Source organism: Aquila chrysaetos, chromosome 23 (genome assembly GCF_900496995.4).
Source record: "Aquila chrysaetos chrysaetos chromosome 23, bAquChr1.4, whole genome shotgun sequence".
In the NCBI taxonomy this organism is placed as follows: Eukaryota; Metazoa; Chordata; class Aves; order Accipitriformes; family Accipitridae; genus Aquila; species Aquila chrysaetos.
Window position 1 is genome coordinate 16,379,039 of NC_044026.1, and position 27,736 is coordinate 16,406,774.

A 27,736-nucleotide genomic window follows, 5' to 3' on the forward strand; every position below is an offset into this window, starting at 1 on the left:
TTTTCTAATATGTTAGTGGTTACAGCAATGACTTTTTGTGTGTGTCTGGTTTTTCTAATGTTTTGCGTGTTTGTATGCATATGTGCTTACTGCTGGATTAAATTTTTTATTTTAAATTTTGCTTAGGGTAAGCAATATATTCTTCATGGTATCTATTACATTACCAACAGCATGTATTTATGGTTAAAAAAACCCACTTGAAACATGGAAGGGTTCTGTGTTCTCTAATGGCAACATGTTGAATGCAATTATACATTGTCAGTTTGATCATACTCGGTGCATGGTGGCTTTGTAGATAAGGTGTGTTGTAGCAGGTGTTCATGTACATGGAGTCCAGTGTGAAAGAAAGAAATTTAATTTCCTCTTACTAAAAATACATAGTGACCTGTATGTTCTACATATTTAAAAAATGTTCAGATAATTACAGTGAATACTTTTGTAGTTGCTTGCTCCTATCTTCATATTGGCATGAGATTATTTTGAAGTACAACATTTTCCCCCTTTTTTAAAGTAAATATAAATATATATCTATTAAAAGAAAAAATGTGTTCCTTAACATCTTTACAAGGCAATTGATAGGGCACTCTTTTCCACAGCTGGATACTTACAGTGGAATGTAAATTATTTATCTGCCTACTGTCCTATAGAACTACTATGAATATTTTATTAATGACTGGTTTTGAAGAATTTTAAAGACCAAAACACATTTATTAAAAAGTGAGAATGTAAAATTCTGCTTACTAAAGTACAATCATATTGTCTATCAAATTATAAATTAGGATAGCAAAGTATCAGAAGAAAGTTATGAAAAAAAGTTTTATCTCCTTTTTGGTGGCGAGTTTAGCATTAGAATTAATGATTGCTTTAATTTGTTAATCTTCTGTTAATCTGTAAATTGGTTTCTTGGCTAACAGAGTTGGGTTTAGGGTATTAGATTGCCTCTGAACAAGCCTCTCTAGGGTTTTTCCAACCTTTTTGTAATCACCTTTAAACTTTTTTTTTTAATTGGTTGTCCGCTGTCCCCCCCCCCCTCCCCCCATGTCTCCTCCCCCCCATTCCCCCCTGGCCCCGCAATAAAAACTGTTGGAGTTTCTAGTGAAGTTCAGGAGGTTTCGTTTTAATGGATATTTTCTGTGTTTCATAGTTTTTCTTCCTGTCAGCTCTACGATACACAGCTAATTCCAGCAAGGAGAGAGTTGATTATACATTTGTGTTCTGAACATTCCACAAATCCTGTTATAGCTATGGCCTGATGTTGCAAAAACGTATTTGGCATGTGCAGGAGACTTCTAGGATCAGGCCTTATATGATGGCAGCACAGATTCTTGACTGATTAAGTAAACATTTCTGAGCCTTTTTTAAAGCGACCGATGACATGCGTGATTTTAGCTTTAGTCCTGACAGCCCGTGTTCTTGTAATGAAACAGAAGCCCACGTAAGTAGTCTTTTTTGTATAGCATAACTTCCATGATCTATTTTGAATACCTTTCTTATCTGAACGCTCACAATGTTCTTTGAAGTTCCTGTAGCTGACAAACATGAAGTTGAGATTTAGAGCCCAGTTTCTTTAAACCGTACAGGAGCTATGTTGGCTATGTTGAAATTTACTTAGGCTTAATATTTTGCAGTTTAAAGTGTAAGACTTAGCAATTTGAGGTTCCAGACACATACATTGAAAAGTGACCAGCTTAGATTCTGTGATTCTAGATGGATCCTTGAAACCTATGACTTTTTTCAGTCAAGTGCCCTTAGTTTTTCAGGCCAGCCCACATCAAAAGGTGTAAGCAACCCTAGCAGCAGCCATCTGTAAAGCAACTGGCAAGCAGTGGCGGGACACTCTCGTCGTTGTCTGTCTAGATCATGTACAGTCTCAAAACTGTTCTGCCAACTGTGACCTGTCACATAAGAACCGCAACGTGTCAGGTCCAGCGCCTGATGCTTGTCTTTGCGTGAGGGTTACGAATGCCATACCCTCTGTCGAGACCACGTGCCAGCCTTCCCGCGCAGCGACAGGTATACCCCGCGTGTTTTACATTGGGCAGAGGCTGGAGCTGTACTTTCTCTAACCCGCTCTGTGATGAGTCGCAGCAGTCTCGCTCTCGTTACTTCGCACAGACCGCAGCGCCGAGCCTACCTTAGCCGACTGGTGAATGCCAGCTCAGCAAAGCCTTCTGGAGGTACGAGTCCTGCAGCTGGCTTGGTTGATACCAGGGAGGCTCAGTCGGAAGGCAGAAGCCAGACAGTGCATAGCTCAACGCTTCATCCTTCACGTTAGATGCTGGCCGTAGAAATAAATATGAAGGTTTCACTGCTCCTAAATGCCAAAAAAACCTAGAATGGGTATGTCTGTGTACTGGTGATGTGATGTATGTGTTTTATTTTAATTTACTGTTTTTTCTCTGGGGTGGTTGCTCTGTGTTTGTCAACAGTGGAGAAGGAAAATTTCGCAGAAGGAGCATTAAGTTTATTTTTCTAACCTTAAAAATAAATTTTCTGACTCCAACTTTTTTAGTTTGATGACTCAAACATTCTACAAATAGTTGTTTTACATAAATATATAATTATTTATGCTGTTAGCATTGTCTTAATTGTTATTTTTGTCTTTGGAAATACATATGGTTATTTCTCTAGTGTCTCAAGTGGAGCGAATGTCTTGCCAGCCTATTTAATGTGCTAACGAATGTGAGAAAGTATGCCCTGTGGCCTGAAGCATCATTTATGTATTTGCCAGTTGCCTCAGTCTTTTAATTTCTGTTTGTATGCATTGCATTTGGTTAGGTTGAATTTGTTATTGATTTTAACTGTTTGGAAATACTCTGCTGACAGACCGTTTGCTTGTGTCTCCTTTGAGCCAGCATTTTACCCTCATTAGTCTATGGATGTGTTCTTTTGAGTGTTAGCCAAATGCATTCATAAAAATGGTAAAATTAAAAGAAAGGAGAAGTACAAGAGCTGTGTGACCTGTTATTTGTAAACAACATTATGAAACTGCCTTTCAGCGTTTGATTCTATGCTGTACTATATATATTTTTTTCAAGTTTTCCCTTTTTATTCCCTCAGGTTTTCTGAGCTTTGCATCATACACAGCCATTTGCTCAGATGTTTTAATTGCTATTTCTCTTTTTTTTTTTTTTTTTTTGGTACATTCTTGTTTGGTTTGTTTTTGAAGACTAAAGCTACTAGGTAGATAACAGCAGTAATGTTTACGAGTTCTCTAATATTGTAGTTTCAAACCGTAGCTTGCAAGCTTCTAGGGGACACATGGACTGGTTTTTTGAGAGATCTGTGGGGGAAAAAAAAAGGAAGTCTAGTGTCATTCTGTTCAAATTCACTGTACAAGGTCTCTTTATAGGTCCACAAATTTAAAGAGATTAAAACCCACTATCTAATTATATTGTAAACTTTTAAAGGATGTGATGATATCTATTTTTATGACTTACTGCTTTGTGGGTGTATATATCATTATGCAAGTAATAATCTTTGTTTTCACAGAAGGTAATTCATACCAACATTAAATTTTGGCATCAGTTTTGTTATATTGTGTAGATTTTTATGAAAATATCCCTTCTCTTTTATAGAGCTGTTATCGGTATTCTCTGATAGAGCACAGGTCTGGCTGATCTTTAGTTGCACAAAGAATAATCTGGAGAGGAGCACTTGGATTCCCTTAGTTTGTGTTTATCAGGTCTGTCACACAGCAAGCCTGCTCAACTGATCTTTCTTTTCTTTTATTTTTTTGGGTCTTAACGCAGGACTGATTTTGTTTTAGACTCCAGCCATTTATATGGTACCATCACAGTTCAGTAAATCCAAATTCTTACATCTTAAAATGTCAGGAATTTTGTTATTTGATGTTACTACATTTCTGTTCTTTCCTCTGCTTGAGAGCAGCAGTCCTTGCTGATGTTAGGAGGGGTTAGGTAGAGGAGGTGTGCGTGGTGAGAGTGGGGGTGGGAAGTAAAACAGGCTCTGGCTGTTTACACATTCCAGGCAACCATAGATCTACTCTCTTTGAGGCCTGAAATATTTCCCTTTTCACTATCACTCTTGCAGATCTGGGGTATTTGGGCATACTGCCAATAAAAATAAATAGTAATGTGTTAATCTCTTAGATTGAAATGTAATAAACCGTATTTTACCTTTTTGTGTGTGCGCATCAGAATAAAGACTAACAGCACTTTGTAATTAGAATATGACATTTTTAGAAATACTGAAAATTACAACTATTGTTATACTTTCTTCAAGAATTGCCTATAAAAGGACAAAGTAAATTTGACTTCTTCCTTCTTGCTGGTTTATTCCAAAGGGAAAGTCACATAATCAAAATATTTTTGTTAACTAGATTTTCTATTTTCAGCATGATAACCTTTGGCTCAAGGAGCTGATGACGAGTCCCTCTTTCTGATTTCCATGAAATATGTGTATGTGCATGCATTTTTTTCATTTATTTTGAGTTGGGTTTAGTCTGCTTTATAGTCTTTCATTTGATTATTCTGGTTTCCAGCACTTAATGTTTCAGAGTTCTGATGAAATCGGATACACAAAGCCATCCACCTGCATGTCTTTTTTTTTTTTTTTTTTTTTTTTTTTTAATATTGGAAACTCTTTTCTGCAGCCTGCACTAAAATAGAGACTGAGCAGGCAGGCAGATGAATAATGATTTCTTCCAGGTTCTGCATAATGTAATGAGCAGACCTTCTGTTTATTGTTATTTATTATCAATGTTTGTATACATGTGATTTCCGTCACTGAAGCTTGCTTTCTTGGGTTTCTTAAAGCTACATGCTATGTGTGCCATTGTTTTTTCCCAAGCGGTGCAGTAATACCACTTTGTCACTCCAGCAACTTGCTTTGTCACTGGGGCTTGATGTGGCTCAACTTCTTACTGTTTCTGCTTTCTAAACAAAATTTGTTGCCCTCCAGAAATATTACCATATAATTATGACACAAAAAACAAGACAGTCCCACTGAGATAACAGCTGTTACCTTCAATCTTAAGACCATCCTAGTACATGCAGTGCAAAAGGTAATTCAGACTATACTTTTTTTTTTTCCCCAAAGGTAGTTAATTGCTTAAAACTTCCTTGCATAGCTGTGACTGTCATCTAATTGCCATTTAGAGGCATTAAACTGCTTTCAGAAAAGCTGTAGGCTACTTCAGCTAGACCACCAGCAACTTGGATAAACACATGGTAATGTCTCTCTCTTGACTACATTTTACAAACGAAGTGCTGCTCTCATCGTGTAGTGACCTGGATCTAAAGCCAGAGGTTGTTTGAGGTTGCTGTCAGGCAAGATCAGACTGTTGAGTTTAATGTAAATGGAAGTAAACACTAAGGTTACCTGCACCTCATTATTTCTGTGCTTTTATGACAGACACTCAAAACTGTTTGTATACTGGCTATGGCTTGTGCTGATTATGTTGTTAATAATTTGTGTCTCTAACGTGTACTAGCTGGGTGCTTTAAGAGGCCAGCATTTTTGAATATAGGTGTCTAAATAAATGGCTTGGTTTTCAGAAGCTTTGGGTAGGTACAGCTCCAATTGAAATCAGAGGAATTGGTGGCTGCTTAGAGCCTACTGCCAGTCTGTATATAGATGTTTGGTTTGGTTTTTTTTTTTTTTTCCCCATATTGAAAGGGCAATATTTGGTCCTGATCCTCAGAAGCAGCTCCTTACATTTAAAATATGGGTGACTCTGTCAAGGTGGTATGTGGTTTGTATTGAAGTTAGGGGGTCTTTACTGTAAATTGCTAACAAGTTTGTTTTCCATATGTGTTTAGTTTTATTTAATGTCACATTTGATGTAGTGGGAAGATGTACTATTATTGTAGTGGTGGTTTGATTTAGTGTTTGTTACAAATATTTTCTACCTTAAAAAACATGAAGACGTTCTGTGGTTGAAATAGGAGGAACTGGGAGCCTTGTTCTTTTTTAAACAAGCAAAAACCTTAAATAAACAAGAATACGAGGTATAGTGACCTAACGGAAAAAAAACCCCAAATGCTTCTCAAAATTAAACAGATTTACATATTAATCATGTGTATGAATATCTAGAAATGAATAGTATCAAATGATGAACTTTACTATATAAGAATTATATGCAAATTGCACAGGCTTGGAGGTTGGCTTTTTTTTTTTTTTCTTCTCAGTAACTTAGAAATATCGGCAAGCCGGCTGAGGAGAGTTTAGTGGAAGATATTTATTAAAAGAAATTTGATGTGAAGAACAAAATGTGATGAACTGTTCCTGTCCACAGCAGAGCTGAGGACCTGTAAAATAGTAGCTTAGACTTCTTTGCATTTCTTTCTCTTTTTGTTTAGCTTGAGAATATGGGCCTGTATGAAGCATAGTCTAGGCTGTTTAAATACTGACAATTAATTTCAAGCCACAGAAACTATGAAATGAGATTTTTAGACACAATTTAAAGTTTTGATTATCATCTTTTTTGCTGGTAACAGCAGTCTTTGACAGCCGATTGCAATATAACAAGTTTGCATTGTTGACCTAGCAAAACAGTCCGGGGTTAATTGTTCAGCACTACAGATACTACTTAATTACTTTCTTTAGAATTGTTGATTAGTAGTTATTTTCCTTTGTTTCACAAATTTTCCTAGAAATCTTAGTTATGAATCTGGCTGATGCAGTAAAAAAATGAAAGTGAACAGTAGGGCCCTGTCACAAGAGCATGCAGCTTATGGTGGAAGGAGGCCATTTTAGTACTTCATTTATTTCTTCAACCCCAGTCAATCAATGAGAAATATGTGCATTTACATAGTTGTACCAGCATCTAACTTTCTGTCTTTATGGGTCTCTGTTCAAATTAGGGAGGAACCCCACCTTCCCAGAATATGTGGAAATGTAGACAGTTTGTAATACATCAGCAAGCTACTGTTTCAAGAGACCTTTGGTAGTTAAATAATAATAAGCTAACGAAAAGGAGTATAATTTGGTCCTTGCAGGACGAACACCTCACCCACCTGACAGATTTTTGTTGGTCTTTTGCAATTGCTGTTTCAAAAAGGTTTATCTCATGATTGGTTTCACAGTTTTTGAACGTGATAGTTTCAAAGCCTATTCTAGGTTAGTCTGCTTCCTGTGAAGAGTGATGTTTAGTGAGGTGTTCATGTATGCCACATCATGCTGGTGAGAAATAAATTCTGTTTTGATTCTGCAGATCTTGCTTCACTTACTAGATTTTATGTTCCTTGGGGCAGGGTGGGGGGGGGGGCGGAGAGCAAGAGAGAGAAGCAAACAACAGTGCTGATTCGGCATGGTTTTATTGGAGAGAAGGAGGCATGCATGCCAGCTTTCCCCCAGGTTTGATCTTCTCGAGCATTCTTATCAGTGGTGGGTCTGGTTGAGGTTGGTAGCAAAACAGTAGCTTAAAGAGGCTGTGTTCTCATGGAAGGTAAGCATTTACACAGCACCGGTTTTCAACCTTTAATTGAGAAGTGACCTTTCTGAAAGAGGAAATTGGTTCTGCAAGTGTTAATAAATTGCTACAGATTGTCATGTTGACGAATCTTTAAAAAAACAAACAAATGAAAGTAAACCAAAGCATCCCTTCCCCCCACCCCCAACATCCCTCACCAAACCAAAATTAAGCAGATGACAGACCAGACTTGTTAACTGAGCACTGAGGGTTGCCTTAGGATGTAGGTTCTTACATTTTGAATTGATTCTCAATTGTCAACTTGATGTGTGTGGGAGGTAAAGTGAACTTTTCATGAAAAACATTCTCATAAGAACAGTTGCTATTCATGGTTCTTCTGGTACACTTACGTGTATGTTTGGGGAGAAGGGAAATGACATGTTAGTGTTTTCAAGGCTTCAAAGAATTGCCTCACGTTTTTTAAGGAACGCATCTTTAGCTCATATCCAGTTGTTTGGCTGCTGGAAAGATATACTTAATTTTCCAGTAAATACAGTTTTCTTATTTTACAAAACTGTAATTTTGTCATTATAATTGCAAGCATTTTAATTAAAATGCTGATGATAAAAGGAGTATTTATGTAAAGGAGTTGATTATGTCTGATGATACAAGATCCAAATTAGGCCAAAATTTTGATGTTCACCATCATGCTTCCTTACATACACATGTATGCCTTTATTCCAGTTGTTTCTGTAATAGTTTGCAGACTGTTTCAGCTGTTGTTTGATTGCCAGTACTGTACAGGTTGACACTGATCTAAAAAGGAGCTGTGTTTAGAGCCAAGAACTGATGTTTTTGCAAGTTACAAATACGTCTCTTTCCTCCTTGAACCTACCTCAGTGTAGAAGTAAACTTAATAAAGCCATTTTCCCCCCTAATATCTAGCCTTCCAGTTCTTAAACATTAAAACCAAAGTGCTGCTAGCTGCATTTTGATGAATGTTTACATTGAATCTTAAAGAGTTGGACTTAAACAAAAAAAAAGAAAGGAAAAAGAGAGACTTCCATTCAAAATCTATTTATATACTTGAATACTTTTGTAAAATACGTGTCTTCATTGTAGGCCAGACATTTCCTTCATATAGGACGTTGCCATAGGTATTCAATATTTATGCCTGTGCTTAAGTGCATACACAATAGTTTCACGGAAGTAAACAGCAGTACTCGCGTGCAGAAAGTTGTGTGTGTGTGTGTGTTCAGGACTTGGCCTTAATTGCTAGTTTATAATCTCTTAAGAATTTCCTGTCTGGAGTAGAAATGTTTTAAAATCTGTCTTACTTCTACTTTGTAGATTTTAAATATAATACCCAGTAGCTAAAAGCTTTCAATGGGCAGTGAACAACTAGTTGCTGAGCCTTCTGGTTTGTCTTCGTGGTTCATGTTTTATCTTTGTGTACCCTCCAGTCCCCTCTCAGCGAGGACGGGGTGAAGGATGTGTGTGAGTGCTGCCCGCAGTGCTCTTAAGGAAGAAGGAGTCTGTGAGGCTTCTATGTAAATAATATGGCATTTAGTAATGAGAAAGTTAGCAACTCTCTTAATTGCTCATGAGACATACCTATGTAGAATTGTGCTTTGAAAGTTTCGTTCAAGTAAACTCCATATCTCCAGTCTGAATTTTATATCCACTAGCAACGCAGACTCATCCTGCAAGTAAAAGCAAAAAATGCATATTCCAGACATTGTCTAGTCACAGTTAGTTCCTCCTGTTATAGTCCTTAGAGACGTTAATGCTTCCCTTCTGAGATGAAGGAGGCCTGTCACCAAAAGGATGAAATAAATTACAATGGTATTCAAAGGATAAAATGGAGACAGGTGTGGAGATCACAGGTGAAACTTCAGTCCAATGAAGGAAACAGTTGTAAATATGCAGTCTAGTTCATAATGTAGGAAAAAGGGAACTCATGTAGTTCCCAGACAGTGTATAGGTAGCGTTGGAGTGTTTTATAAATATTTGGGGTACTTTTTCCCACTTCAGTTGAACATAGGATTTTTCAAGAGCTTTCTGTCTAAGGTAGGCACTAGACTTCATTTTACCAAGCCGTTTTGAGAAGCAGTGTAGATGTTTTTCATATTGTTAAGATACATTACCATATTTTCCAAAATTGCTCCGAGGTCGGTCTGTTGGGCTCTGTCTTTCACGTGTCCCCTGTACTGGGCTCCATCAGGCCCGCCCTGACAGAAGCCACGTTCACAAGCTGCTGGGTGTTGCAGGCCACCTCCCAGTGTCACGGCTGGCTCCTCGCTGCTCATGCGTGTTGGTGCACACAAATCTCCTCTGACTCAGATAAAGCGTCTTCTGGGACAGTGTAACACGTTTGATGGAGCTTCTGTGCCTCTCCCTGTAGAGCGTGAGGAAGAAAACTTTACCACGGGTCTTTACTATGGCAAAACGCATCTGTCAGGAGATGTTTTGGGAAGCCAGGGATGTTAACAGCAGCAATATGAGGCAGCCAAGGCCAAGTTTGCATGGCACAGCCATGTGGCTGTTGAAATATTACTGTCAAATTGCTTCCTGTTGGTGGGTGAGGAGGGCTGGGGTGAGTGCTGCGGGAGTGCTTTGGGGGGGGGGGGGGGGGGGGGGGCGGCAGCCCTTTCCGTGGGGTAGGGAATGCATGAGGTACCCTCCTCCTCTCCTGCTCCCCAGCAAGGGCTGTCTGTCGGCTGCGGCTGTTGTTTGATGCAATTAGTTTTTATTGACCAAGACGACCTTAATAGGTTTCTTTTATGTACCTTGGCTTTATTGCAATTTAGCCCTCTAAATACCCAGGAGGCTTCTAAAATAACAAAGATACTATTAATTAGAAGCTAAAAGGAACGTAAGCTTTAAAATAATACTTTCTTTTCTTTGCTCATCTTTTAATACATGTATGTATTTAAAACTACACCTTCAATCTTGGAGTCATACAACAGCTAAAATGTTTTGACAGGTGATAGCTGAGGTTACTATAAAAAAGAAATCTATGTAATTCTCTTTTTTTTCCTACCCTTTTTGTTTATTTTGCATATTTGAGACACTGTTGTCACAGTCAGTTCCATTGCAATCCTCCAAGGTCACTGTTTTTCCCATCCAGTCTGTTGGATGTTTTACCCAATAGTGAGGGTATTTTTTAAATAGTAAGAATAACATGAAATGATTTTAAAATCCATAAAAGCAAACATAAGAATTAGAACTGATTTACTGTCTGAAGGTATTCTACCCCACTTGTTTGAAATTGAGCAGATTTCACACTGATCTATCTCTTAAAACAGGGGAAAAGGGAGAGAGAAGAAATAGCAATAGCTAAATGAAAGACCTTGTAGCTAAAAGCCTAATGTGTACTAGAATATTTTTCTGCCATTTGTGCAATTGACAACAAAAGAATAAAGACAGTACATTGGATTAGAAGCTAAACTCTTCTGGTGTGAGATGAAAATTTATCTGGTTTATTGTACTTATAAAAATATATTGTTTGTTTTTCTGTTAATGAGTGCATGCCAGATTATTGTTTACCAGTTACCATTCTAGTCCAAATCAGAACTGAAGTTGGCAGAACATAAAGGAAATTTCAAGACAGCTAAATATCATCGTCCAGAGCTTCATTTACTGTATGTTTTTGTAACCTCAAAATTACAATAGATCGAGGAACAGGCATATGAGGGTCACCAGCACAATATGGTATTCAGTTCAAATAACCCATATATTTATGGGTTCATCCTATTTAAGCATTGATTAAAATCTCAGTATTACTGACTGCCTTTAAAATTAAAAATCCAATTGTCTATTAAAAATAGAGCTGTTTAGAGTGGAATACCAGTATGGACTTCTCTGAAACTTGTTTCTTGCCTATTGGTTTGAATTTACTATTTCTGCACAACCAGTACCCAGTTAACCAGTGGTAGAAACTGAAGAGCCAAAGATGAAGTGTAGAGGACAATGACCGTTTCTTACCCCTCAGTGGGGAAGTACATATGAAGCACTGTGCTTTTCCCTTGTGAAATGGCCTGACTGGCTATGGTGGTGTGAAATGTTACGTTATTTAGGTGTTTTGCTCAGCTGACGAGTATAGCCATTTCACTGGATCTTAACTTGGGCTGCCTGAATGTAAGAGTCTGAAATGGTTGAGAGGAAAAAGAAACCAAAATAATCAATTTGTGTGCCCTGGGCATGTTGATGTGTACGGCTAGAGTGACTTCTGCTGATTTCAGCACTTCCCAGCAGAAGCCAGAGTTTGGACGATGAAAACTAAATGGTAGGTCAGTCCAGAAACTTTGTTTGGGCAGTACTAATGAGCTTGGGGATTTTGAGTTGGTATGCATTGCCTGTCTAAGTGTTACTGAGATTTTCCTAAGAAACAAAATTTGTGTGGTTTGCATTCCTAGAATCATAGAATATCTCCAGTTGGAAGGGACCCATGAGGATCATTGAGTCCAACTCCCTGCTCCTTGCGGGACTACCTAAAACTAAACCGTGGGACTAAGAGCGTTGTCCAGATGTTCCTTGAACTCTGACAGGCTTGGTGCTGTGGCCACTTCCCTGGGGAGCCTGTTCCAGTGACTGTCCACCCTCTCAGTGAAGAACCTTCTCCTAATGTCCAGTCTGGCATTGTCTCTGTCTGTCCATCCCTCCCATAATAGAGCACTTGGCTCTGCTAAACAACATCAGCTACATTTGACAGAGTGTTAATGCACTCAAAGATAGGGGATTCCTACAGGTGTTGTGAGAATTAGTGGCCGAGAAGATGAAGGAGCCCAAAGTCATGCCACTCCCTCCCAAGATGGGAAGAGCGCAGCTCTTAGTTCGTTCTGAGGGGCAGCAACCAACTTGGCAGTCAAGTATGTGCATACTGACTGGTCAGGCAGTACGTGCCTAATTGTCTGGGTTATAGCAGAAGTTTGTGAGGCTTTTCAGCAGACATGGGATACAAAAGTGTAAAAAACCGGATTCGGTTAGTTCTGCTGCTTATAGAAAACATATTTATTTGTTATGTGGGCTGCAGTTTGGTATGAACTTAATTCAAAGACTGTTGTAAATGCCTGTTTGCAGAAGGGGTATGAACTTACTCTTTTTAAAATATGCTTTTGACTGTAATTGTGAAATGCAGATAAAGTTATAAATCCATCAGCGAACTGACTATTTTAAGCCCAACTAGTCATGTTTCTAGATATTAGATTTTTACAAATGAGATATTTTTAGATGGATGAAATAAGCATATACCACATGCTAGAGGTATGAAGCAGCTTTGTAAGTTGTAATTTTAAAGCCTTCTGTTTACAATAGGATGTTTTGAAATCTAATGGTGTATGATATTTGTCACGTAGTGTATCATTATAGAAACATAACACAGTTCTAAATGTCTGCAGAATTGCTGTGCTGAAGAATCATCAGATAAATTTACTGTTTACCAAGCAACCAGAAAATTTGTAATGATAATTAAGATTTCTTACGTAGTTAATTTTTGTAACACTTGCATGAGGACCTTTTGTTACTAAGCTGTGTACAAAACCATATATAAACTACTTTGAGATATTGGTGTGTGATGTGCAATACGTAAAGACTTCTTGGTTTTTAGACCACATTTTCACCCTAACCTGCAATAGGAATGTGGATTTTCTTTATCATATTTTGTTTGTTTTCTATTATGGCCCAGCTGGCATTTCAAAATATAGCTTTTATATAACAAAACACCTACTTCCATCAGTATGTACATTTTTGAAATTAATTGTGATATGGTTCTCGTCCAGATTGGTCCTAAGAGAGCAAACCACATCCTGGGCTGCATCAAACACAGTATAACCAGCCAGTCAAAAGAGGTGATTAGCCCGTTGTATTCAGTGTAGGTTCGGCCTCACCTTGGGTACTATGTGCAGTTCTGGGCCCCACAATTTCAGAAGGATGTCCAGAGGAGGGCAACAGAGCTGGTGAAAGAGCTGGAAGGCATGTCCTGTGAGGAGCGGCTAAGGACGTTTGGCTTGTCTAGTTTGGAGAAGAGGAGGCTGAGGGGCGACCTCATGGCTCTGTACAGCGTCCTGAGGAGGGGACGTGGAGAGGGAGGTGCTGAGCTCTTCTCCCTGGGATCCAGTGATAGGACGCGTGGGAATGGTTCAAAGCTTCACCGGGGGAGGTTTAGACAGGGTGTTAGCATTTCTTTGAATTCTAATTCTCTGAATTAGTCAGGCAGTTGGACTAGGTGATAGTTGTAGGTCCCTTCCAACAGAAGTATTCTATTCTATTCTATAGCATTCTTTAGCTGTGGAACTCCTGTTAATTTTGTAACTAGACCTGTAGCCTTATTATCTCGTAGATCAGGCTGAACATATATCCTATAACCACGCAAAACATAGAGGAAAATAAAAAAAATACCCAGGCATTCCTTTAGACTGGGTCTTGATAGAAAGCCTGCTTTGATTGTGGGGACGTGACAGTTCAGGCATTTTGGAACATCCATACTTGGCAGTCAAGTCAAAGAGTTTGTTACAGTCTGTTCCTGATATTGTTTTCCAGGCATAAGAAGCTTTATGCTCCAGCAATGATGACTGTGAAAACCAGTGTGATAGCCTAGTACCACCTATGTAGATGGGGCTATTCTGCTAGAGGTGCTGCTGTGTTTGTTGTGGTGTTTGTTTTTTGGTTTGTTTTTTTTTTTTTTTTTAAATTCAGTTGCAATCTGTTTAAAGCTTGGTCCATTTACCTGTCCCCTTGCTGTAAGCCAGCAAGTATCAAGTGGTTTGAACTGCATTATATTGGATTATAAAACACTTCTCTAGTAATGAGGTGCTTATTCTTAGCAGTGATTACAGAGGATGTAATAGACATAAATATGACTTTATGCAGGACGGGGAAAAAGGGGTTGTGAAATGACAATATAGTAGATGATTCAGCAGCTATTTCTGTTCCATTTCAAGTACAATAAGAAGTGCATTCTGTGAAAGCATGTAGATCTTCCTGCAAAAAATTTGCCAAACTTTTATTCTGGAGCTAAGAGATTAAATTGGTAACCAGAAGAGAGCTCAAGAGAGAAATTGGTTATCCAAGATAAAGTTCACCATCTGTGGTGATGATCTTTCCTGGACTGACACATCCAGGGTGTGACCAGTGCTTGCTTTTGTTTTCTCATCATGCTTGGATTTAATGACCTATATTTAGAATGAAATCCCTTAAAACTGAAAAATCATTTACATTACTTTGCACCCTTTTTGAAATGCTACACTCAAAGCAAGTTATTTCCCTCTTGTAAGGAATAGCAGTGAAGAAATGGTGCTTCAAGTGACCACACTGTGTGGTTGGATGGGATGTGATCCATGGATGGAATGATTAAAATTTAAAGCCTCCATTCACCTGCTTTTGCTCTCTGTCCATTTCTCTGAGGAATTATTAACAGGTGCTGAAGGCAGAAGTGCTGCATGGCCCTGAACTCTCAATGCATGAAGAAAAGATCAAACATACTTTTTTTTTTTTTTTTAAAAAAAAAAAAAAAAAAAAAAAGGAAACCACTGGAGTTGGGATTCGTTGTGACTGAGGACTAGTCTGACAATACTTACTAGATTTTAAGTGAGAGTGAAATATAACTGTTAACAATCTCATCAACTGTTGTTTTTCAATCTGTTTTTCATGTCCTACCACAGGGAGGACACTAGCAGAATGAGGAGGGATCAAGAAACTATTTTAATCAAACATTAAGCACTATTGTGAGAGGTATGGCTGGGGGTGCTGCGCTCAGAAAGAGATACAGACACTCTTCTAAAATGAGTAAGATTATTTTCCCGTCCTTTTTTTCTTCATATCAGTGCTCATCCCATCCTCCACATCATGTTTGTTAGGCTGAAGATTTTGAAAAGATAACATTTGCTTTCTCTCCATATCAAGATCTCAATCCCATCTGTGTTGACGTTTTAGCTTTATGAGGGAGAATGCATTATGTAAAGTTTCCATTAGCCTGCAAAATATTAAATTAAGTGTTGAAAACATGAGTTGTTTTTGGTGAGTGAAGCAGAGCAAGCCACGGGGATGATTTGTACTCGTCAAAATTAGATAACTTTTTTTTTTTTTTAAAGTTAGACAGAGAACTTAGCCTACCACTTTCCTTCCCTTCTCTTTACCTTTGTTCAGAAAGTGAAATACACTGAACAAAGGCCAAGTTCTTAATAACACAAGTGAAAGCATAACTATAATTTGTAGTTGGGAATACTGCGAGGAGCATATGTGGCCATACATTCCTTTGGCAAGATGTTATTCACATTCTCCTTGAACATATAATTATGTATCATTGCTTAATAAGGAGAGAACTTCTTTGTCAAACATTTCTCTGTAGTGTTAAGCTTTCAAACTGCATATTGTAATAGAACGTTTTGGAAGGTATCAGAAGATTCAACTGCTGCATTTTTTTTTCCTGATGGGAGATAACATTGCTACGGCATTAATTGTAGTCTAAAATAGGTAAAAGTGTAATATGCAATAGTGTATTTGTGCATAAGTAGTACAGGCATATAAATGAAATCTGTCTTGACATGCACTCATGATAACATTTTTCCAGCTTGTTTACAAAATGAAAGAATATCTGTCTCTGGTAGAAAATTCTATGTTTAAAGCAGTCTCCCACTATCCTTTGAAGTGTTAAATCCTCCTAGGTTTCATTTTTTTTGGCACAAGAGTAGTGGATGTTTAAGAAGCCAACAACATTAGCTTGCACAGGAGCATTCCTGTCTTATTTTTGTTTCTAGGTCTGTTTCCTGTGTTGGGGGAAGGGGAATGAGAGCACAGCTGCTCCCAAAGTTCAAGATGAAGCTGCTTCTTTAGTGTGTTTTAAGCCTTGGTCACAGTTTCTTACTGGAAGTCTTTAAATGAGCTTTAGTCTGATCTTCAATTGCTCTTTTATAGGCATGAAATCTCTCTCCTCCTTCCCTCTCTTCCCTCACCCTCCATCCCAGTCCCCAGCAGCAGCTAAACCCACTCACTAATAAGACAAAACTCCTGATTATCTGCAAAATAAATATCCAAGAGAACCCTCAGAAGGAAAGCATTTCAACATACATGTTTCTGAGACCAAGTAGATAATTGATTCAGCATCAGCTTGACAGGGTGATCGATCGATATTTGTTCTGAGTTGGTTTTTTCTTTTTTTCCGTTGTTTTTAAAATGTTGATGCTTGTCAGCACAAAAGATTGGCTACTTTGGATACCAAAGCTGATCCATTTGAACCTTTGTTTCTCAGATAAGCTGAACATCACAGAGAAGGGGAGATGAATTTTCTGCCTCGTTATTTATGGTAGCAGCAGTAATTCAGATGGAAAAGTAACAGCCTATTCCTCTCTTACATTTCCTTGTACATATTTTAAACAAAGTCTTCCATCTGAATTTTGGCATACGTATTCCCGGATCAGAAACACTTCCATTTTTTCATAGTTTTTACAAACAAATTAAAGCACCTTCTTCTTCTGTTTGTCCAGTTAACGTTTTTATTGGCCTGTGTTGCAATCACATGTGTATAAAAGGAATAAACCAAGCCTGCAGTGGGAATAATACAGGTGTTGCAGCTACTTTCTTTCATGTGTTGGTAGGACTGTCTGTTGGTACCTTCGCTTATTAGACTAAAATGTTTGGGTGAGAAGAAAAAGCACGTATTGTTGGTTGTATTTGATTTTCCTACTTGAGAGCAGCTTGATAGTTGGTATAGGAAGGGTATGTTTTGTTTAAAACATAGAATAACAGGAAATAAAAATGTTGTTGCCTCCCAGAGGTGTATAGCCTGGGACAATGGGTACACAGATGGAAGTCCAGTTTTCAGCGTGGCTGTTTTAAAATCTGAAGGTAGTGTAACCCAGAAAGAGCTGACAGAGGAGTTAATGTTGGACTCTCACTGTTGATTTACAAAAGTCTTGACATACCAGGAAGATAGTAGAAACCTGGATGAGCGCCAGCGTTGTAGACCAGGTAACTGAGGTAGTTACAAGCCCAGATACTGATTCAGGTAAAATGATGGAATATCTGGTGTAGGACTTGGTTAATAAAGGACAGAGGAGAATCACAGGATATCGCTAATGCTTGTCAGCATGAGTTTGTTAAAAATAGGTCTTGTTACACTACTACCCTTGCCATGTTTTCGAAGTGCTTATACATTCGGCTGTTGATAGACTAGTAGTGTGAAAATACACATTTAGACTTCTGTAAGGTCACTCCCTTGGTGCTATTTGGCATTTTCATGAAGAAACAAGAACAATGCACAGTGAGAAGGATACACAGGAGCTGAATCAGACCTAAAGGAAGGTGAATACAGTTAGGTTTGAGGTCCTTGAGTATCTGTGTCTACCGATGGATTGCCAGTCCTCCGCACTTGAACTTTTTTCTATCTGCACCCTTGTAAAAATAATCACTTACGAAGTTTATAGATGATTCAAAGATTGAGAAAATAATGAAAGGAGCAAATCGCTGAGTGAGTGTGCTTGTCAAACTGGGCAAAACAAGATTGTTGCTTTAATACAGCAAATGTAACATTGTGCACCGAGAGACAAAGACATAGGACTTCTTTTTAGAGCAGTAGACTCCATCCTGTGTAAAACAAGTGTGGCCGAAGGGCTGACATGATCCCTGCATACATAAGCTAGAAAGTTTGGGAATGGGAAGGGAGATGATACTCTGTCTGGCACTGACAGGACTAAGGCTGGATTGTTTTCTCTAGTTCTAGTGTCCATAAGTAAAGAATAAAATAGATGAAGATTCAAAGAAGAGTCACAAGAATGATTAAAGGCTGGAAGCAAGCCTTAAGTAAAAAGGTTCTTTGAGTTAAGGTATTGAGCTTAACGAAAAGCTAAAGGGTATTCTCTTTGAGCCTTTGTAATGTATAAATCTCTGAACTTCTGGTGTTTAATTCTAACTGGGAGAATAATGGAGCCCCTCTATTCTGATTCCAGTTCTGTCATGTCTTGACAGTTTTAAAAGCTTCACAAATTTTATATATAATAAGGGCTTAAGAGTATTCAGCGAAGTAGTTAAATATAATTACCTGATTTTATAGATGGAGAAACTGGGATAAAGTCACATGCTTTAGTTCTGCCTCTGGATTTTTTTATGGAGTACATTTACAGAAATCTCAGGGTAGGGATATTTTCTAATTGTGTTTTCCATTGAAATGGGTCTGTGAACTTTCCAAATGATGGGTAATGAAGTTATTTTTTTAAAAGAGAATTTACATTTGTTATATGAGCTCTGATTTTGAGGAATTGTATTAGTACCTGTGATGCTAAAACTGAAATTCAGTGGAAACTAAGATGAAAGTGAAAGCTTAGGGGGTTTGATAATTTTCTGGTACCTGCAAAAAGTGAACAGGAGCATGCATAATGAAAAATATATTAAAATACTTAGTTTAATAATCCAATGACAGACATACATACCCTTATATGGATTAGTCGGAAAAATCAAATAGGTGGGACTGGTATGGACTATAGCAGATTATAGAGAAAGACTGCAAAGTCAAGAAATGTGTGATGGAGTGAAACTCAGTGGAAGTATACTCAAGGAAGAACAAGTAATTCTGCTCTTAACTTTTAAAAATGCATCCTCTTATTTATAATGGAACCAGTATTATCACCCAGTATATATACATGTATATATAAATATGCATGTTATTTCTGTGGAAATGAAAAGAATTTTTTTTTCTCCTGTATTAAGAAGTGCCATATGCTGATGTTGGAGGAAAGTTTTATTGCTGTTTCTTACCATTAAAATATATATTAAAGAAGTAGTAATACAACCCCTAAATTATTACTGTGCATTTTGCATAAATGTTCATTATGTACTGTCTTTTCCTATGTAAGTAGCAGGAGGCAAATAATGAACTAAATAATTAATGCAGTACACAATATAGTGTTTTCAAGCAAAGTGCTTATGGTTACATAAAGCAGGAAAATTATAAGTGAAACCCAAAAATATGAAAAAAAAAATATGACTGGAACTAAAGGAACAAGGCATGGAAATAAGATATGAAAGTTCATATGTAAGCAGTTTTCATATTAGTACATATATATATATTTATCTAAACAGAGTTTGACTAATCCTTCTCAATTTGAATTTTCTCAAGGATATCTGAGTCTTGCTATCCCATGTCAAATGAATTATTTTTCAGGTATAAACTTGTCAGCAGCTGTTCCAAGGATCCAGTCTGCTTCCACCCTCATGATATGATGGGGTGTGGTGCTTCAAAACTTGGCTACTCTATGCCTGGGAAGAGTGAATCAACTTTAATTAGGTCAGTCTTTTAATGTCAAAACCCTCAAGCCTTCCACTGTCCCAACAGATGCATGACAAGAAATTAAACCCACTAATCCCAATGCTGTGTGCATATGTGTGAACTCTTGGAACTGCAGCGTTGCGAGAGCTGTGAAACCAGAATTGTTTATGATACCAACAAACAAATAACACCAGGTCCTGCCTTCAGCTTCTTCTGAACTCTTAACAACCGAGCAAAAAAGTTGCAAGCAAATTATGAATGGTAATAGTCTTTCAGATTATAAGAATATTGAGATCACATGTTTATAAAAAGTGTTTGGCAGGTGATCCAATTCAGTGCTGAAGTTTGTGGGTTCAGCCCTGTAGCCTGACATAGAAGTTGTGGCCGATTAAACCTGAAATAACTTAGCTGCCGTGTCAGAATTATGTCATTGCTCAGAAGCTTTCTAACTCGTTCCAGGTTAAACAAGGCTCCCTTTTTCTTTTCTAGCTGTTGTTACTTTAAAAAACAAACCCAAAATATGATCTGTACAGTAATGTTGTTGTCTGATGTGATCAACAGGGAAAATTTTCTCACTCGTACTCATGTATAGATAGTGGATGATTGGGTGCGTAGAAGTTCTTTGGGACTTGACTGAATTTTGCTCTAAATGTCGTGTATGTTGTGCACTTGTCACAAGAGTCAGTGTTCATTAGTGTTACAGCTAATAGAGGTGGAGCATGTAAATACATTTATGGCTGTGGTTGCACAAGTGGCAAATGCACAAGTTCTAAAATGCCATATTAGGTTGCGTAATACTTCTGAACTAATAGGGCTTCCCCCCCACCCCCCCAGGAGTATTTTTTGACACCTGAACAATATAAGCAAAAAAACACAGGTTTTTAAATTGAGTGGTACCAGGGAGGTTTCATACAGTCGGTATCATTATTTGAAGGGAAGAGGGGAAAAAAAAAAATCCAGAAAGGAATCTTTTTTTTCTCCCCCTTTTTTATGTTCTCAGACCACAGCAGAGTTTTGGATGTAAATAATTCATTTGATGTTGTATGTATTTTGAAACAAAACTTCTCACATGCAGATATATTTTAATGTTGACAGTTAAGCTTCTATCCTACTTGTGTTCAGCACTAACTTGTCTCTTTCAGTCTGCATCCTGTGAGATGGGTGCCTGGGGGAAGGGAGGGCGACGCACCTTCTCAACTCTCCTGTGATTTACAGCAGTATATGAAGAAAATGGCAGGACCCAATGATACCGCATCATATATGATAGTTGTCGTCTTTCCTCTTGGTATACTTTCTCTTCCATTTTTCCTCTTGTTATTTTTTGCGTCAAAATTTAAGTGTTACTCTAATTTTGCCCCCGTCAGCTGGCTATCCTCATAGATGAAATGAGTCCCATTTTTAACCATGTTATTTTCTTGAAGACCTCCATCCTAAATTTCAAGGTGCTTGGAGATTAAATCATGATTTATTATACAGAATGTTACCAGTGACTTTCTTCCTATCATTACTTTTTCAGAAGAGCAGGGATGGGGCCAGGGACAGTAATGCCCTCCCCCCAGCCTTTATTTTAACATTCAAGTGATTTTTTAAGTCAAATTCAGTCAGACACTGACCACGGGGAATGCTAACCTTTTTGTTTGTTTGTTTTTTTCTTTTATTATTATGAATTGAAATGTAAAGCTGGTACTTTAAAATTCAACACTAAAAGTGAGACAACCAAAATGCTTCATTTTCATTCAAGTTATCAGTCTCAGTTATCTTGTTGATTACTTTGCTTGGACCATTTCTACAATATTAAGCATGTATGATACTAATTTAAAGTAAATTATTAAAAATACTCTATGTTTTGTAATATATATATATTTCAACGTAATTTGCATCATACCTTTTTGTAATTATTTTTGCATTTCTTCCATCAAATTTCTGCAGGATATGTTCCAAAAATCATTTATTTTCCTACGTATTGATGGAAAATGTTCTTCTGTCAAAATTTCTAACCAGGTGTACTTAAAATTGTTTTACCAGCAAAATGATTTTTCATTTTATGGTCGTTGAATAACTACTTTGCATTTATACCAGAAACAACAATTTAAAAAAATATTCCTGGCAGCAAAGTGTACCACACACCATCCATCTTTATACGTTTTCCTGAAACCTATCTGCTTCCATTATGGACTGAGATACCATGGAGCCTCTTGATTTCCATGTGTCCCACATGTTAAAATGCATTGCAGAGAAAAATAGATTGTTTTGTATTATATGCTTAGCTTTCACACAGCTGTGGATGTTGTTGCTGTAGGCAGCACTTTAAAAAAAAAAATCTGACTTCTAATTTTGTTTGTCTAGTCTCATGCACGCTATTATCTGTGCCCAGTGGATTGAACAGTGAACCACATCAATTCTGGAAGTGGCTTTAGGCCATTCATCCTTGCTGGTTGTATAGGTGCAGTTCAGTTACCAGGAATTATTCTGGCTTGTTCACAAATTTGTCAGCTCCTTCTAGCAGGTGGTCCCGTTAAAGCACAGAGAGCTAATATAAGAAGAGAACTTACTAAAAAATAACATAGTGTGGCAATGGCAAAGCGTTGTAAACTTCCGCTTGCTACAGTTCTGTCTCCTTAGTCCAAAATAAAGTCTCTCAAATGTATCCTTACTCCAGAATACATCTATGATGTACAACTGAATATGAAGTCTTATCCTGTAATGTACTGACTGCTTCCTTAGAAAGTCATTTGACTTAGTATCATAAAAACCTGTATGATCATAGTAATGTGTAAAATTTCCATAGTTATGACATGGAAAGCTCATTTTTAAATTTGAAAGTATTATTAAGTGTTACATAACACAAGCCATCAGGGCCTGGCTATTATGGAAGCCTAAAGCTTCCTGTACTCTAGATCCATTCATTCCAAAATGGAGAGTAACATGCTATATGTACATCCCTGCATAGTAATAGTAATAAAGGCTGAACTGAACGACTGCGCTTTCAACACTATGGCATCCTCTGAGTGCTGAAGAGAAGTGTCACTGGCAGAACAGGTTCAAGTGCTCATGAAGAACTTGATCTTTTCAATCTTTCTATTTACCTGTAAAAAGGCTACTGTATGTGGTCATCTGCAGCTATCTGGGAGATCTTTTTGTGACCTTTTTCCAATATTTTCACAAATGGGTTTGTGAATGAAGTTGTACTACCACACCAAAAAAGTATGCTTACATCAAGTTGTTTTCAATGTATGAACACAGAAATGAGTTGAGTAAAATGCTAAGCACACTAAAACGTCGTGCTTACCCTCTTGGCGAATTATCTTTGCAGAAGCCTGCAGTATTGCCATATTACAAGATGCTCCAGGCTTCCTGTGAATTTCAGCCATCCCTACAGATGGAGCAAGAAGGGTGAAGGTGCCTTTCTCATTCAGCTATTATGTCCCATTTGTTCACTGACAAGAGTGAGAACAGCCAGTCTAAGCTACTTGGCAAAATGGAGTTCTTGCTCTTTGTGTCTTACGAAAAATAAGTTTCTTCATTTCTGCCACACTCTCCTCTCCCAAAACAATCGTTGCCTCCTCAGGCCTGATTGCAGGCATGGGAGGGTAGATAAACAAGCTTTGGACCTGTGTTATGCCTCACCTCCATCTTCAAAATCTAGAAAGGAAAAGAAGTTGACCTTACTTTATCTGTCCTTGATCTGAAAAAAAGGGGCTTGGGTAGACTTTGCCATAGCAGGAGGAACAGAAATGGTTTAAAAGGCAAGAGATGCACATGGGTGCAGTTAGCTGCTGATGCAAACTACAGGCAAATGTAAGGTTGGCAAAACAGATACCTAGTGAGAAATTTGGGGAATAATGGGGAGCTCTGCTGCACTTGCTGCGTAGCCAGAGAGTACAGCTGCAGCAGGAAGCAAGGCTACTGTGCTCTGTAAAATGGCAGCCCTGTAACTGCTGTGTGTATTATAGATGCACAGGAAGAGTTCAAAAATCAAAGTGGCTTAGAAGAAAACTGAAGTGTATTCACACAAAAAAGAGGCTAATTTTTAAGTCAAATATTTCTGATTTTTGAATAGAGTTAGAATGACAAGGGAAAGACTTGTGCGCATGCGTAATGGTAAGCACGTCTTTCAGTGTTTTAACAACCTGTTTTTTTTATATACAGTTGGCTTGTTAGCTGCTGCTGAGAATTGCATTTCACTTTGGTTAAGATAGAAAAGATACCTGATCTGTTTAGGTAACAGCATGCTGTTACGATCTGCTCCTTCTACCTTTAGAATGATCAGTCAGTTACTTTTTTTGATTAAGATTGGTGTGCTTCCCAGTTACAGTGGGGTTTTCAGCACTAGACAAATCAAGGTGGAAACAGATATGACTTAAAAAGAACCTGGAAAAAACAGCTAATAATATTTGTGCTTTGATCTTTGAAAGTCCAGTTCTCTTTTGTGGGTTTGTTGGCTTTTGTTGTTTGTTTGTTTGTTTGTTTGTTTTTTAAAGAAGAAAAGCCTCTCAGAAGCAGGATACTCAGAACTTTTATTGGAAATGTTATATGCATTTTCTGAAATCAGCACTCTATAACAGTGTTAACTAAAATTTCTAGGCATTTGGATCTGTGTTGACTGTTTCAGCCAAATACATTTAAATTCACAAAAGCTGCTGAAATTTATAGAATCTGTCCATCTAATAGAAACCCCTTGTTTATCTTACCTGTTTCACCAAAACTAAGATCATTTGATGAAACAAATCTCTTTCTAGTCCAACATGATCTTACAAAATTTTGAGGCCCCCTAGCTTCTCCCAGTTAGTACTTCATTATGAAAGATAAATAAATATTTTATGAGACCACGTATGCGAAACTCAATGGAAAAAGGAAATATTTAGGGCCTGTATGATAACAATGAAAGCCTGTATAGTGATGGAAGGGATTTTCACAGCAGTGACAATGCAGCAGTGGTAATATCTTAATACATGTCAAGATCATGTTGACAATTAAGCCACTTAAAAAATGTTTCTATGAAAGTAAGTTTTGCAACTGCTAGTGCTGTTCTGTAATCTTAACAGTTATGCAAATACATGTGTGAAAGAAAACCAAAAATTACCCCGGATTTTTTTCCCCCCAAGTAAAAATCAGCAAGATGTACACCTAATCAGTCCGGCTTGTGAGCACACTACCGTCCACAGCCCTAGCCCTGTGGATTTGTAATGCATGCCTTTGTACTGCCTGAAATAGCAGTGTATGGGGAGGTGTGTTACCAGAGACCAGGCTGGTACAACGTGTGCCGTAACTTGCACACAGGCTGTGAGGTGGCTGTCGGGAAACTTGCACGCGTGTATCTGGAATGGCAGGAACCACATCGGTGACCTCAGAAGTTACAGGCTTTGTTAGAATATTCTGCAGTGTGTTTTGCAAATGCTATTTAAACCTCTACAGAAGTGAGTCTACAAAGTTGTATGGTACAACATTACCACAGCTACATGATAAATAACTGTCTTTAAAGAAAAGAAACATCATTGCTACTGTGAAGACTGGGGCTCTGGAAACCCACACTAGCTTCAAATTCTTTCTATAGCTAAAACTTTAAACAGTCTCTACCGAATCTGGAGCAGTGTTTTCCTAGGGAGGCAATATTGAGCTTCCCAGCTCCAGTAAAATTGGAGGCAACACACCTTCCTCCTACCTCTAGAAAAGATACGGATCACTTTATTAAAAAATACCTGGATGATTTACATAAACTATTCTCCTGCATCATTGGGAGGCCACTTAGCGATGCTACACTCTAGTTATGTGCCAGTAACATCACCCATTTAGCTCCATTTTCTGGGTTTTTTGGTGGATAATTTAGCAACGAGATACCTCAGTGAAAATAGGACAAAAAAATTCTCAGTGCAAACAGAAATGAAGACACTTCCCAAATATTACAGTGGTCTTAACTATTGTTAAGACTACAAAGGGGTTTTTTTTAACACTCTCCTTCAATAGGAAGTGCTCTATGAGACCAGGCAGTGTCTCTCAGCTGATAATGCAGTTTTGTTTCGGAGCTCTACTCCTTCTGTAAGGTTTTCCTCATGCTGTTAATAGAACAGATTTGCAGGTGTGGAGGAATATATGGACATATATGGAGTATATGAATATATGGAGTATAATTTTTTTCCCTTGTTATTCTAAAATTTACTGTGTCTCACTTCCACAGTTAAGAACTTTTTATCCAGGAGAAAAATGTCCTATCAACTTCCCGAAAGATAAAATAGAAATAAGCCCAATTGCAATTCTCTGCTTTGAAGTGAATCCAAGAAAGTTTCTGATACAAGTCACTAATAATTGATGTTTTAGAAGAATTTGGGAATAATACTTTTATTGCCCAATGATAAATAAATCCCAGAGGAGATGTCCTGTAGCAGAAGCTGCCTGACTGAACTCGGCAATTAATCGATCTACACCTACTGTAAAGAATTAATTAAATTTTGATATAATTATGTTGTCAAGGGATATCAAATCGGTGATCAAAGCTGTGCAAGTGACTTTTAAAAATTAAATTAGTAGCCCCCTTTTTTTTTTCAAGATAAAGTTCAGAGTACAATTGAGTCACTTGTACTGTTTTATTCCAATTAGAAGGTTAATTAGAGCATTTCCTTCTATCCCAATAATACAGTCAGGTCCCTTCCCTTGCAGGTATTACATCATCTAAAAATTTAGTTGCTTGTCCCTCACAAATTTGCTCAACATACCTCACGTACATGGGAAGGCTGTTTTTGCTGTTGTGGAGAAGCATTAAATGACTCCAAAGAGTGATCCATGAAAAGCTCACCTACTGCAGAAGCAGGGAGCTAGGACCAGGCAATGGGAGTCACTGAACCACAGAAGGTTTGGTCTCTGGGCTCGGATGGAAGGTGCACTAGCCTCCCCAGCCCTGTCAGTGTAAGTTTAGGCATGCCTTGTAAGCACAGGCAGAATTTACAGACTGAAGAGGAAGACATACCGGAGATTAAGTAGTTGGAGTTAGGGTAATCCAGATTGCTTTCTTGGGGTTGAGGGCTGGGTAGCTATAGTCCAGTCAGATCCTATTTTACATGCCACTGTGGGTCTTCTCCTCGTGTGTGTTTAAGGAGAGAAGGAAAGCTAACCCCAGCTAACCTGGGGCTGGGGTAGTGAATGGGGAAATGCAGGTAGTGATCACTGTGCCTTCCTCCCTCCAAGCCTGCCCTTTTTCGTGCACCACTGAAGGCTTGTAGGCTTCGAGGTGCTAGCAGATTTTAGAAACATGACTCGTTACTCTAAAAGGCTGGGAAGTTGCGTGCACGTGCCTTCCTCCTTTGGTTGGGACTGGGAGGGAATTGCCAGCCTTTCTGGGTCAGAAGGGGAATAACTGGACTCCGTTCTGCAGTTGCTAATTCCCACTGAGCTCTACAGTCCTTAGCAATTTGGCTTGGCTGTAAGGAGAGGGACGAGAGGTGGTGCGTTCTTGGTTTGTGATTTCACGTTACCTGCTGTCACTATAGGCTGGTACCAAAAGGGGCATCCTGCTAGCTAGCTGTCTTCTTGATGACTAACACAGAAGCCCTGGTGATCACATGGCACGTTGGAGAGTCCGATTAGAAGAGTTATTACAACAGAAAGTTATTCGGGATGTGCGTGGGAGGGAGTGGTTTTTTCGTGGACTGATTGATCTGCCTTGTACCTCTCCTCTCCTTCCCCACTCCCTTGCGCTGCAGCCATGGGATCATGGGCTCCGAGGCAAGTGAGGAAGAGCCCAGCACCCAGGAGGGCTGTCTCAGTGGTGGCAATCTCCAGTTAACTGAATTAGAGGCAGAGTGAAAATCTCTTGCTTTTCAGTTCTTAAGCCCTGTAGCTGCATCTTTTCTCTGTGTGCTCTGTATTTTCTTTTGTGTTTGAGGTGGTCAGTTAACTTAGCTGAAATAGTCTTGAGCTACCCAGAGCAGTTTGGATTTTAGAGCATTTGTTCAGCTTCAGCCTTGGGATTTTGTAATAGTTTGGGTTTGGGCTGCTAGCTGGAAACGTACTCTCCAGTGTATTTCCCAATTTTTTAACCTGAGTGAGTCATTTTAGATTGGGCGGCCTTCCTCTTCTGCTCCTCAGCCTTCATCTTCATCCTACACTGT

The 27,736-nt window shown here is 38.3% G+C and overlaps 1 protein-coding gene across 5 annotated transcripts in view; it reads left to right on the forward strand.

Annotated features, from left to right (window-relative positions):
- The window catches only part of TBL1X (transducin beta like 1 X-linked), a 203,647-nt gene that overhangs the window by 8,290 nt on the left and 167,621 nt on the right, over nt 1-27,736 (forward strand). Inside the window, exon 2 of one of the 5 annotated variants that reach the window (XM_029999175.2) lies at nt 19,530-19,652. The exons of the other annotated variants lie outside the window; for them this stretch is intronic. The gene's annotated coding sequence lies outside the window, so the exon portion shown is untranslated. The remainder of the gene's footprint in view (nt 1-19,529; nt 19,653-27,736) is intronic. 5 annotated transcript variants of the gene reach the window in all.